Source organism: Petromyzon marinus, chromosome 14 (genome assembly GCF_048934315.1).
Source record: "Petromyzon marinus isolate PM22_M1 ecotype Great Lakes invasive population chromosome 14, UKy_Petmar_22M1.pri1.0, whole genome shotgun sequence".
Classification (NCBI taxonomy): domain Eukaryota; kingdom Metazoa; phylum Chordata; class Hyperoartia; order Petromyzontiformes; family Petromyzontidae; genus Petromyzon; species Petromyzon marinus.
In genome coordinates this window covers 3,329,794-3,344,459 of record NC_133680.1, presented here as the reverse complement: position 1 = coordinate 3,344,459, position 14,666 = coordinate 3,329,794, and the positions used below count along the sequence as shown (strand labels likewise).

General features: G+C 48.7%; 1 protein-coding gene across 5 annotated transcripts in view; it reads left to right on the top strand.

The window, feature by feature from the left end:
* GRM8 (glutamate metabotropic receptor 8) overlaps positions 1-14,666 on the top strand; it is a 132,782-nt gene that overhangs the window by 85,502 nt on the left and 32,614 nt on the right. The gene's annotated exons all lie outside the window — the stretch shown is intronic.

Sequence of the window (14,666 nt, the reverse complement as noted above, 5' to 3'; positions counted from 1 at the left end):
GAGCTGCAGTGAACCAATGATTATGCCGATTCGATGTGCTCGTGTCCGATTTGGCTATTGTTCACAATTGCACCCAATGACAAGAAAAAAACACATCCAATGCCCTGTCGTGGTTTTGGCCAATGGGACCCCTCCCCCAGTGGCAGCTGTCCCCTGTGCGGCACTGGTCACCAAATGGGCATTGTCTCTGTCGGTGTCTGTCGGTGTGGGCGGAGGGGTGCAGAGAGGTTGGGGCTGTGGGTGCGGGGGGGGGGAAGGCGCCGAGGTGATGCCACGGCTGGTAAGTAGGGAATAACACTCAGTGGCCTATGTGTGGAGGACGAGTTGACAACTGACTTGGACACCTGAACAAAACGAGTTCCCTGGCTCACGTTAATATTGATCTGCTTTATGAATCTCCTCAGCTGCAGTGGTATTCGACTACGTTGACTATTATCCCCTCGTACGTGTGAACAAAAAATACCCATCACGTGTGTTATGAAGAAGGGCCATTGCCCGAAACGTTGCCTATTTTCTATTTTTCCTTTTAAGCACCACAAATTAAAATCCATTGTGTGTATTCGCTCTACATACTCTGCTTTCCTCCCACAGAAGAAAAAAAAACGCTCCTTAAAAAAATTATCGCTTAAACGTCCCAACGCAGGACACACCTGCAGTAGAATCCTGAGGCTCGGCATAGCTCTCCTGGATAAACAATCTTGATGTGCATCACCCCGTGACGTGTGCGTGATCGTTGTCAAGTGACAATGCCCGCACACTCCCAAGACGCGTGTACGTCCTGGGATTCTCGCCTTGAGGAGCTGCTCCGGTTTATACCGGCAACATTTGACTTCGTGAAAGGGCTGAGCAAACCAAATTCGATTGCGATGAACTTAACAGGAACAACAAAAACCACGAAAATAAATGATCACCTTTCGTAGCATGATGTTTGTGTCTCAATGCGTTCGCTTCTCGAGCTTGAACAAAGGACTTGGCTGATTGATTGAGGATAATCAGTGGCATATGTAATCAAGGGTTTAAGGCCTATACAGGCTAATTACTGTTTTATGAAGTGATGGGAGCTGCGGGTAGCTGCGACACACTCGGCTCTGTTTTGAGGACAACTCTGTCCCTGGCAGGGCAGCTAATTAGCTCATTGTTATTCGTTGTGATAAACAGAGAGCCACAGAAGCCAGAGTACTGGTTTTGAAATTCAGAATCGGCCAGAATTGTTTTTGTTATTCTGGAGAAATCCGATTTGCTATGAAGCTCTTTTTTTTTCCCAGACGTCCATTTCGCTCAATTCCCCATCGCCATTATTATCGCCATCAGCCATTGGACAATCCGCTGCTGGATTCAGGCCAAGCCAAGGTGCCCTCCACCTCTCAAAATCCTGCGATATAACGATCCACCCAGGCGCCTGCACGCCACAAGCTGATTTCATCGCTCCATCTCCTCGGTGGATGAACCCCTCAGGCGCTTTCTGTTCCGTTTCCTCGACGCCGCAATATAATCGGTCTATAAAAAAAAAACAACGGATGACAAAAAATCACTGCAACTCACCGTGAGCACTAACCATGGCGTTGTTGTGACCGTCGCTACTGCAGGAGTAGCCTAAAGCAATTATCGACATTATAATTGGTGTAAAAACTGCGCGTTAACCAGAACCACCCACCCCCTCCTCCCGCCAACGCCTGTGATATTCAGTGAACTTTCCAGGTTCGGGATCACGATCCAATTCAAGGATCGATTCTTTTGGTTCTTTCCTATTACTGCCTCATTGTGCCATGATCTTTCTTGGTTGCACAATCTCCTTTGCTCCACGAGCTGAAATGTTAACGTCTGCATATACAGAGTGTTTGAAAAAGATGGACCCGATTTGAAATCGCTATATCTCTGCAATCACGAACTGCCCATGAATGAAACTCTTACCACTTGAAAGGGCGGGACATAGAGTTTCAAATGATTACCGCGAGATGCCTCTCCCAGCGCACAAACAGCCCCTAGCCTCAGTCATTCGCAAGATGGTGACCCTGCAACACAAGGCGTTTTGCGTTCTGCAGTTCAGCAAGACTGAATCTGTTATTGCATTGCAGCGTGCGTTTCAACGGCGTTTTAGCATTAATCCGCCAATGTCAAAGAGCATGGTGGCACAAAAGACCGTGTTTTTGTGCCACCATTAGCGACTAATCTGGATGACCTCAAAAACAGAATCACGGCAGCGGTAACTTCAGTGGAAGAAGACACTTTGAGAGGCGTTTGGGACGAATTCAACTATCGTCTCCATTTGAAGCTTTCGTGATTGCAGGAATCCATACTCTTTGGTTCTTTCGGTAAAGTCACGTATGCATAGAATAAAATAAATCACGACATTTCGGGCGCAACACAAGCGTCCATCATCAGGTGGGGAAGCATGGTCTGCTGCTGAGGCAGACTGTTTTAAAAGGTTGTCTGCCTCAGCAGCAGACCATGCTTTCCCACCTGATGACGGACGCTTGTGTTGCGCCCGAAACGTCGTGATTTATTTTATACCTACGTGACTTTACCGAAAGAACCAAAGAGTATCGTCTCGACGTTGTCCGTACAGCAGGTGGAGGGCACACAGAGCATTTATAAAATGGTTAGGAAAACGTAATAACTCATTGAACGGTTTGTAACTTTTTGTGTAATTGTAACATGTTGCCGTCGTGAAATATACTGCTTGGAAATTGGGTCCATATTTTTCAAACACCCTGTACTTTGGTACATGTTCAGTAATGGCCCAATGGACTTGTAATATAGTGGCTGTCGATTCATTACGCCAGTGCAGCAGTTAAACGGTGCAAATTTCTATACACTAAAACAGTACTTTATTTTACCAGGTAGGGCTCACCGAGCTATTATAGCTCTCTTTCCAAAGCCACCTGGTCACAAATGATAGCTTAACGAAGTGGCTTATCAGGTATAGATTTATAGCAGCTAAATTACAATAAACACATGTTTCTAAAAGCGGAGGAAAAAACTGGAGAACCCGGAGAAAAAACCCTGACCACGGGGAGAACATGCAAACTCCAAATGTACAACAGGCATCAGGGATGAGATCATACCCACGACTTCCTGCATACAAGGTGAGAGAGTTAACATCTCGACACAGCAGCGCCCCATTCTTAACCTTCCTCCCGCCTCTCTCCACTCAGCGCTATAGCGAGGTAAACCAATCGGCAGGTCGCGTTGGGTGGGGTAAAGTGTGAGCTCTGCCAACCTCTTCCAAGACGTCTGACGAGCGTGGAGGCGTAGGCCAAATACCCTTTGGAGAGAAGTTCTCTAGAGCTCCCTATAGGGGAGGCCCTCCCACCAGCAGTGGAGTGAGCAAGATATTGCAGGGCTGCACCTTTACCGTTTACCTTTACCATCAACACTTGAACCGCGCGATTTGTACGTATGTGTGTACGTTGAACTTATTTCGCACCGTACGCGCTAATCGGAGGTGTCGGGGCGAAGGACAACAAACTCAACACAAAAAAGCAGTTCTAAACAAATTAGTTTTCAATCTCGATTTAAAAGTGCACAGCTCCAGTGGATTCCTAACATCGGAAGAGGAAGAGCGCTCCAGACGGCCGCAGAAGCGCATCTGAAAGCGCCGCGCGATGCGGTGACCGTCTGTTTTTCGATGGCGAGCCAAAAGCCGGAGCCGCTGCGAGGACGATTTGACGCGCGTGTCGTGAGCGTGTGAATCCATTTGTAGGCGGCAGGATCGTTACAAGCCGAGTTAAAAGCGTGCGAGCGCCGTAATGGGAGAGTCTCGAGTGGGTTCGCATCTCCATCACGTGGCCAATCAAGCATCCACAACCGGTCCCCTGCTGAGCGTTACGTGGGCGAGGTTGCTGATAATTGTTCATTGGCGTTGTGCGATTTCCTCTTGAGGATTGGGCCAACGCCGCTGGCAACGCTTCCGCGAGCACAAAATGTAAAAAGGTCGCAGCCCTGCAATTGCTGCCTCGCACCACTGCCGGCAGAACAGGCCTGCACTAGAAGGAGCTTCAAGAAAGCCCCTACAAGAGGCTCTTTGGCCTACTCTTCCACAATGGCCACATTTCTTGGAAGAGGTGGAGGGGGGGGTTACTCACATTGTTCCCCACCACATGTGACCTGCCGATAGACTCACGACGATGAACCCAATTACACTGCTTGCCGAGTGGACAGCGGCTGAGATGAGTTTACGAAACGCTCACCGTTGTTTTGACTGCCACGCCCAGAAATTTAACCGGCAACCTCTGGATCGCAAGTCCATTGAGTGTGCACTGCCCGTTACACCAACAGCAAGCCATCTTGATTTGCTCCCCTCACCCTGTAGTTGCGTCGTTTTATTCTATCATTGATCTGCTTTTGAGGAGGGCAATGGCCTAATGGGTGCGTCGTTGTCAACGTCCGACATTGGTGACCTACTCCATTTAGCCAAATGATTTTTTTCACGAATGCGCGTTTAGGGGGAAAAAAGAGAGAGATTAAAGAACGTGTTCAATAAATGAATACGTGCAATGAAAGTAATTAATTAATCTGTTGTACAAAGAACACTTTAAAATAGTTCGGAAAAGTAGGCATGCTTGAGCCGGATGGCCAAGAGTGGCAGTCAAGGAACGGAACACTTCCTCGAGGACTTCCTTCCACCGAGAAAGACGCAGCGATGAAATCAGCTGGTGTGCATGAGCTGGGTGGATCGTTACATTGCAGGCTCGCGAGAGACGGTGGTGGCTTGTGGAGGGAGGCCTTCATCCGGCAGTGGATTGACCGTGGCTCATGACGGTAGTATTGACAAAGAACACAAAAAGCTGGCTCCTGGTCTCTTGGTTTTCGGTGAGCGTGTGGATGGTTCTCGCTGGTAACCAGCATACATCATTGCAAAACAATATACATTACTAATTCATTCATGCCTTTTACAGATTGACGTGTGAATGGTAGCTGAGCTTGATGGAGCCTTAACGGTTGCGAATGGAAATTAAATCAAATTAAATTGCACGTGTGCAACCTTCTCTACCCTACGGGGATTCTGGATTGCTCTGGATTCCAGATGAGGTTTCACAAATTAATAAGCTACAGCCTCTGCGCTAATATTGGAGATGCTAACATCAACAACACGGGGGATATACATGACGTGGCTTCATCAGTAGGGAGCGAGCGACTCGCAATTGGAAGGTCGCAAATTCAAATCCCGGCTAGCGGATCAACTCAGCCCATCATCCCTCCACGGTCGATAAAAATAAGGTACCACTTTATTGGCGAGGTCAACAACGGTTGTCCTGTGGATGAGACTCGCTGCCGTCATAGGAATGTGGAATTTTCACCACCGCTTAAGCACAGGGTGAGCACCGCCTCGATGCCCATTAGAGTTCGGAAATCGCTTTGGCTTTGACAACGTGGTGAGGGGTCAGAGAGGGGGGCCTTTACAAAACCGTGTGGCACTAAGAGCCACAAGGGCATCAGGTCAGCCGGCTGCACCCACTTGCTCGTTGTCAAAACACCTCCAGACGCCTGGTGCCAAAGCGATCCATCTACTGCGGGTGTGCCACGTCCACATTGGCCGCCGACATCAGGAGACAAGCAACGATAAGCTGGCAGGCCAGTCCACGGTGGGAGCCTTCTACGTGCGATAGGGGGGATTTGACTGTGCGCAAAGCAAGTTGAGTGCTGGAACACGCAAACGCGCGTGTAGGCATTACGGGTGAGGCATGCACTTACAGTCGCACGAATGCATTCTAATGCATGTTTCGCGGATCACTTCGGTACGCGCGTCTTTTAACGTGAAAGTTTTTTTTTTTGTGAAGAGGGAAAGTGTTTGTGAGAGTAGTTATGTTGTTGCCAATGCGGGCATTGTCATTGTGAAGCTTTGAAGTGAGCTTTTCATCGCGATTGGTTCAGAAGGAGGGGGGGGGTTATAATTTTTTTGGGTGAAAACGCAGGAAATGTCCGCACACGGGTATAATAAACCGGAGATGTAACAATTCCCGTGCAAAATAATAACAATAAAAATAATGAGCCTTTTCAGTCCACTGAATGAATGTAGTAATAAGCTACGCGGCAGCCACTGTGCTACCCCTACCGTCGCGTTAACATTGACGAATGACAAAAAGGAAAACAAAATTGGGAGGATTTACAAAGAGGCAGACAAAAGGTAGACTAGACATGGACGAGGGTAATTAGAATGGTGGAAAGGTGGATGGATAAATGCGACGCTAATGTTGTGAGATCTCCGCTGCCTCGACGGACCTAGCGTGACGACAATGGCAGCAGTGCCACAATGTGAAGAGCGGAGCAGGGCGGGGGGTGGTGAAGACATTTTAAAGGAGAGTCCGGACGTAACCGGCGTGGAGATGTTGCCGGAGTTCAGACGTCACAGCTTGGGAGATGTTGCCAGAGTCTGGACGTCACAGCGTGGGAGATGTTGCCGGAGTCTGGACGTAACCGGCGTGGAGATGTTGCCGGAGTTCAGACGTCACAGCTTGGGAGATGTTGCCAGAGTCTGGACGTCACAGCGTGGGAGATGTTGCCGGAGTCTGGACGTAACCGGCGTGGGAGATGTAGCCGGAGTCGGTACGTCACAGCTTGGGAGATGTTGCCGGAGTCTGGACGTCACCGCTTGGGAGATGTAGCCGGAGTCTACGTCACAGCTTGGGAGATGTTGCCGGAGTCTGTACGTCACAGCGTGGGAGATGTTGCCGGAGTCTGTACGTCACAGCGTGGGAGATGTTGCCGGAGTCTGTACGTCACAGCGTGGGAGATGTTGCCGGAGTCTACGTCACAGCTTGGGAGATGTTGCCGGAGTCTGGACGTCACCGCTTGGGAGATGTTGCCGGAGTCTGGACGTAACCGGCGTGGGAGATGTAGCCGGAGTCGGTACGTCACAGCTTGGGAGATGTTGCCGGAGTCTGGACGTCACCGCTTGGGAGATGTTGCCGGAGTCTGTACGTCACAGCTTGGGAGATGTTGCCGGAGTCTGTACGTCACAGCGTGGGAGATGTTGCCGGAGTCTACGTCACAGCTTGGGAGATGTTGCCGGAGTCTGTACGTCACAGCTTGGGAGATGTTGCCGGAGTCTACGTCACAGCGTGGGAGATGTTGCCGGAGTCTACGTCACAGCTTGGGAGATGTTGCCGGAGTCTACGTCACAGCTTGGGAGATGTTGCCGGAGTCTACGTCACAGCTTGGGAGATGTTGCAGGAGTCTGTACGTCACAGCTTGGGAGATGTAGCCGGAGTCTGGACGTCACAGCTTGGGAGATGTAGCCGGAGTCTACGTCACCGCTTGGGAGATGTTGCCGGAGTCTGTACGTCACCGCTTGGGAGATGTTGCCGGAGTCTGTACGTCACAGCTTGGGAGATGTAGCCGGAGTCTGGACGTCACAGCTTGGGAGATGTAGCCGGAGTCTACGTCACCGCTTGGGAGATGTTGCCCGGCTTCGCTTGGCTGTGGCTTACGAGGGCAGAAATGGAGTTCGAGGGCCCGTGTTGGTTTGCAGTTTATTGAACGAATGCTTTTACACAGAGCATCGGATACCCATGTAAAATAAAGAAATATACCCTAAATGCAAATAATAATAATTAAGTTTTTCTTTTTTTTTGGCGTACGTTAAGATTACTGTATCTTCCGACTGTGCCCCTCAAGATAGAAATTTAATGAGGCCGTTCAGGCAGAGTCTTGGTTTTTGTGTGTGTGGCTATCAAAACCGCGTCGTTGCTCCGTCTCTTTGAGTAGCAACACAACCGCTGCTCGCTGACTGCGTGTGTCTGTGTGCGTGTGTATGTGCGTGTGTGCGTGTGTATGTTCGTGTGTGCGTGTGTATGTGCGTGTGTGTGTGCCTGTGTGCGTGTGTATGTGCGTGTGTGCGTACTTGCTGCGTATGGCCCGAGATATGAATCCGTCTCTGGTGTCATAAACCACTCACAGCTGGAGACATTGAATTAACCTCCTTACAGAGCGGGATGGGGGTAGGTTTGAAATTTTGAAGGAGGAAAAAAAGATATCCAGGGATAGAAAGCGATGCACAGATAGAAGGAGGGAAAGGCAGTTTCTGCCAAAATGCTTTCATCAGAGCACAATGTGCCCTGACGATCATCAGCCATCATCAAAAGTTATATTTCTCTCGCTTCAAATTGAACGCGATTCACATCGCCTATGTCCTCCTATGCGGAAAGCTGACGCGGCAGCAGAGTGTGTGGTCGACGCTGTATTTTCTCTCGCCGGCCACGGATGGCCTCTTGCCCCGGGGGAGGGGGGGAGGGGTGGGTGTCGCGCATCGACCCTGCGACTTGCGCCACGGAGACTCCGCCAGCGACGCGAGTTCCACTCCGGGCCCACTCCGGGCCCACTCGCAGTCCGCGCCACCGGCGTGCGCGGACTGCGCCTTCAAACACTCGCCACGTCCGTCATCAACGTGGCCTGCGTTCACTTTACCCCACGCCGTCCTCGCCCGCCTTCCGAATTGACGAATTGTCACCGAGCTCGTCGTTTTGATCACAAGAGTCGATTAATTTGTCTTCGCATCGAGGCGCCGGCACGCTGTAGCTCCTCCCCTCGTGGCTGCAGGAGGTCTACATTCGACGCACGCATTTTAACTTGGCGATGGGACACCCTCGACGCCTTCGACGGCGTGTAACGTGGGCGTTTTGCGTTTCGGTTTTGATAGATGATCGCTGTACCGCTGTTCGTTACAGAAACGTGTTTTATGGGCTAGTGTGTCAGGCAGTTGCCCTTCTTCAGAGGCATTTGGTGTGGAGAAATTGACCGACTGAGTTATGGATCGGATCTTCACTGTGCGGCACTATGAAAACAAGTCAATAGCGTGAGATTTTGATCACCTATCAGTGAATACGTGAGGCAATTTTTCAGTGGAAAACTAAGTCCAAAACAGCCCAAATTAACACGCAAGGTGATAACAAAAAAATATTACGTGACAGCATGAGATGTGCGTTATTGTGCGACCTCACGAATACATTGCGGGTGTTACGTAGCGGTTATGGCTCTGTGCTACGAACCCGGCGAGCCGAGTTCGATTTCCGCTCATGGCCAACACCAGTGACGATTATCTCAACCGGTGCAGGGTCTCCCCTAGGCCGACTCAGCCTCATACGAATACCTGGTGCGGTGTTTAAACATCGCCACTGGGGAGACAAAGGTGGCCAGGGCACGACGGTTTACCACCCACCCCCTCGTGTGCCGTGCCTGCCTTCACAGGTGCTCGCGAACAGCACTTGCCCCAACAGTCTCTTAAAGGCCTTTAGAGGGGATCTTTGCCGCTCTGTAGACACACGTGTGTTCACACATGAATGTAAAAAAAACTCAGCGCCGATGGTGATGCTGCTGCTTCTATTTTCTTCCATACCATAATTAATTACGAACTCCTCGAACTGGCTGCATTATGCAGAGCTGGTGTAAACAACTTAAGGCAACTGCTGTCACTTAAAACATTAATTACCCTGCTCTCCTACAGCCGAGTGCCAACAAAACAACAAACTTGGCACATTTGGATGGACAGACTCATTCGTTTTAAGTGCCATTGAAACATGTGTAGGGGTGTTACGGGAGGGTGACGCGCGGTTGTGTAACGGTGGCCACAAACACGTCCGTTAAGGCATCCACCCTGGGAGGGGCTGTGGGGGATGCTGTGATCCCTCCCAGCCCCGCCCCTCAGTGAGACTCAGTATAAAAGGTGGGACCCGGAGAGCTGAGAGGGGAGTTCGACCCAGCCAAGATGAAGAGCCAGTGAAGGGGAGAGAAGACCGACTAGCCAGAGCCTGGAACTCATGGGACTCGCTGCCCTTTTCAGGGCCGGGCAAAGCAAGCCAGGGGGTGCGACGCCAGAGCCGCGAGGGCCGATGTCCTTCTGAGGGCCGGACTCGTGTGGCTGGTGATCGAGACCTGCGCCGAAGCTGGACCAGGTCAGATAGCCCCCAGAAGGAGGACCAGGATAGAGGGAAGTAGGGAGTTAGCGTGGGGCATTAACTCGGGGAACACTTCCCTCTATATAGCACGGGTGAAGAGGCCGTGACCTCTTCAAGTGTCAGGGTCGCTACTGTTGAAACATTTGTAATTAATACCTGTTGCCTCAAGTCAACAGTCTCCGTCGTCAATAAGGTCACTACACATGTTGCGCGCTCAACGCAAAATGGTAATCCGTCATAATCTTCGCAAACTCTGCGAAATTATTGCACAGTGGCACCATGCACACCACCGCCACTCCATTTCCCTCCCTTGGTGGTGGCAAGAATATATATCGTGTAGTGTGTGCCTCATCGTATCAGCACACAACTTGCCATTGTATTCGGCTATGTGTTCACGGCAAATAAATAAAGATTAAGAGGATTGGACACACCTGCACCGCGAAGGTAAATATATGATGCCGGAGTTTGAGCCAATATGGGCTGAGCTGTGGGTTTCCCCATGTGACAGTCAAACAAAGGTGTATTTTGTCGAGCAATTTTGGCTTCACACGTGGCCTGTGATCTCTGGAGCCAGCGAGGGTTTGGTGGATCACACGGATGTTGTTGTCAAACTCCATTCCCGTGGGCGTCGAGGATGTGCCATAATCGGGCTCACCAGGAGAATGCAAACGTGGACTCATCTGTATCTTGATGGAGTGTTGTTCCACGCGAACGCGTGGGTTTATGGGGCACCGCGGTGGCGAGATGTTAACTACCTCACCATGTATACAGGAGGTCGTGGGTTTGATCCCGGGCCTGACGCCTGTCTATTTAGAGTTTGCGCGTTCTCCTCGTGGTCGCGTGGAATTTATCCACGGGTCCTTTTGATTGTATCCTCTACATTTAGAATCAACGTGCGTTTCAAGCATATGCGGCTTCTGTAAATGTCCACGTGATAAGCCGTTTCGTTGAGCTATCGTTTGTGGCCAGGTCGCCTCTGATAAAGAGCTCTATAGCTCAGTGGGCCTTTCCTGGTAAAACAAAAAAAAATAGCTTTGTTTATTTTTCTCCGGATGCCCCTGTTTCCTCCAACATGTAAAAACGATGTAATTGGCTGATAACTGCTTCATATACAGAGGACTGCAGAGCGCGGGGCCTGGCTGCTGCTTCCCGGCTTGTCTGCGGTTCCTCCCCGTACATCTGAGTCCGTCTCTCTCTACGAGAGCGAGCGAATACCGTGTGGCGGTGTGTTACAAGTTGACGTTGTTGTTATTGTTGTTGTTAATTGTTATAAAACTGCATTTTCTAAAACCGAATGCAGTACTTATCGTGAAAACATGAGGCTCCCTTAATGTACTTCCATGTTTTTAGCCGACAAAAACAATGAAGGGGATATTTTGGCAAATTGCACACAAGTGCAACAAAATAATACTCACCACATGAATCATCAACACTGCCTTGCAACACCAAAACAAAATCGTCGGATGACATTTCAGGAAATGTCCCTTCTTCACAGTAGAGGGCAAAGAGATTGACTGTACGATAGTTGAATGCTGTATTTCACTTGACAATGTGGGGTCTTGGGCCAAGTGAGCCTAACAGTTTCTCAATTTTGAATTCAAACGTGAACGATATTCAACGTGCAGCTCAGTGTCTACAAACCATCGTCCCCTTACTGGCAAACTATTGCCCATTTGCAGGCTGGTGCTGAGTAAAAATTGAGCTGTCCTTGTGCTGCACATGCACAGGGACAGCTGCCATTAGGGTCCCCTTCGCTAGATTGTGGCAAGGCGTTAGAATGGTTGAGATGAGATGAAAGGTGCATTTAGTAGCGGAGGCACTTAAGTGTCCTATAAATGCAAATCCTTATCCTCGATGCTTTGTATTTTTAATTAGTAAAAGGTAATACAATCGTAAACAAAACTTAGACAAGGCACAGTTGTGGTAATCCCTTTTGATCCAGCTTTGGGAATTAAACTTAATTGGTCGTGGAAATGTACGTGCGGGTCCCAAGCAATGTGACAACTACGTCATGGGTTATCACCACAAATATAAAACAACGATGAAAGACGGTGACATTCTGGTAATTCAACTTTACGTTAATTTAAATACGGCCAAACGAACATCCTGCGGAACGTTCCAACACATAAGCGTGCCCAGATTTATTTATTTCTGAGTGCTGGAGAAAAGAAAAAAAATATGCGGCTTCCACTCTAATAAAAAAAAATCCTGCAGCCCTCACTTTTATTAAATATGCCAGCTCTTAAGCCCTTCAATAAATAAAAGTGGCTCCCCAAAATCACTTTAAGCCTCACGGGCCAGGGCTCAAACACAACAGCCCGTAGCCGGGCCCCGTCCACACCGCACTTCACGTGGTAATGGCCTCGCCGAGTTATTGCTTCCACTCGCCGCTTAATTCGCTCCCCCTCACGCCGAGACGGCGGCGGCGGCTGCGCCATTAGCCGCTCGTGCCCAAGGTTCTTCATTAACTGTGCAACGCCCCTGTAATTGCCTCAAGCACGTGGGCTTCATCTTCTGCCAACTCCGTGCCCCCCACCCACCCCACTCCACGGGTTATATTCAGCTTGCGCGCCGGCTAATGTGCCATCCCCCTTCTAACCCACTCGCCCGCCCTCCGCCTTTGAGTAAGTCATTGTTGCTGTGTTGAAATACAAAAGTTATATATTTATTCATTATATAATGGTAACTTCAGCTTGTGACGCTGCGTCGCCGCACGGACGTACGCTGGTCGCTCTCATAGAGGCAGAGCGGCTCGGAGGCGCGAGGCGGAAACGCAGACGAGCGAGAAGGCCATGCGGTGAGCCAGTGCTAGCAATTGCCCGAGCTCTGTGGTCCTCAATATATTCAGATGCTTTTAGCCCATTAATTTCGTTCACATCTATGTCCGTTTGTGCCAAAGTTAATACTGATGGTCAATAATAGTAATAATAATAATAATTACTTCAGTGCTTTATCAATCCACTACGGGATGAAGGCCTAACCACTCATTTTGACCTAAGTGGTTGTCTGACCATACCTCACCACAGTGGTCAACTGTCGATCGGTGAATCTGGGGTGGAGCTAGAACCGGATTTGGTTATCATTTACCACTGATGCAAGCCGTGATTGGGCATCACACTCAGGTTTCTGGCTTCACATTGCAGCGCTCTGAGTGAGAACCACTTCACCACAGTTACCTCCATTGCCAAAGTTTACAGGTGTATACATATGAATATCTAAAATGTATACCTGCTGCAGTGTGTGAACATCAATGATGGAGAGACAAAGGTGGTCAAGCGCAGTGCTGGTAAATAAGGTATATATACCGTCCACGAGATCACAGTGGATCTCGTCGACGGTATTATGGGGGTGCTATTGGTGAGTCCTATTATCACTCATTGTTTTTTTCGGTAAAGTCACGTATGTAGAAATACAATAAATTTATATTAAAACAAGACAATCACGACGTTTCGATCACAACACAAGCGATCTTCATCAGGTGTCAAGAACAAATCATGGAGGTAAATACAACAAAAAAGATGAGAGACGAGAATATAACAAACCTGAAAAACATTATGTGAAGCACAACCAGTCAGGCCAACAACACAGTTAGACACTTCCTGGCAGACTACGAATTTCAGAAGAGTGTTGAATTTCGTGAACACGAATTTCAGAAGAGTGTTGAATTTCGTGGTCCGCCAGGAAGTGTCTAACTGTGTTGTTGGCCTGACTGGTTGTGCTTCACATAATGTTTTTTAGGTTTGTTAAATTCTCGTCTCTCATCTCTTTTGTTGTATTTACCTCCATGATTTGTTCTTGACACCTGATGAAGATCGCTTGTGTTGTGATCGAAACGTCGTGATTGTCTTGTTTTAATATAATTTTATTGTATTTCTACATACGTGACTTTACCGAAAAAAACAATGAGTAATTTTATGCAGTCACGAAAGCTTTACTACTTTATTGAGTCCTATTATCCTCATCTCTATAAGGGCTTCTTCATCCAGCAGTGGATATATCGTGGCCGGATGACAATGCCCCTGAAAAATTCCAGCCGCCCGCGAAATTGTTTTGCGGATAACAGGACGAAATTTCGAAGCGGCGACTCCTCTTGTAGGCGACCACTTCCCGGCAACTCCTCTCACTCGCGGATGAACGGAGATAATCATACAACATTTGGTCAGTGGATAACGGAACAAAAATTGCAGATCGGCACAGGCTCGTGAATAATGGAAAGAGCAGATAATAGGGTCACAGATAAGCGGCCTTTCGTTGTGTATTTGAGTTGCCGAAAATAATATAAATGCATAGTGAACCACGATTCATAGTGCACGAGGAAGCAAAGGCAAATGCTGAATGAGAGAGGCCTAATGATTTTACTGCAGAATCTGGCAAGTTGCCAGCATTACGCGATGCTCTGTCGGCTTTGAGATTTTGAAACGTTTCTTTTGTGTCTTGATGGGACTGATATCATTACGAGGATATAATTGGGTGAACATCTCCCGCCAAAATAAGCTGTTAAAATAATAATTTCTGGGTATTTACAAATGACCATGAAACCATGAAATGTGCTCATAAAAGCAATACCATGTCTACTGCCTTCAGATTCGGTTCACACTAAAATGATTCTGCCAATAACAGCGGCAATCATAACCACATTCATTCCCGCTGCCTCAACAGCGCGAGACATTTGTGACTTTAGGTGGCTTAAAATATTAAGGTGGCCGATAACACAAACATTTATAACAAACAATGCCACAGTTTAGGAGGCTGGCACGTTGGTTCGAGCATTGT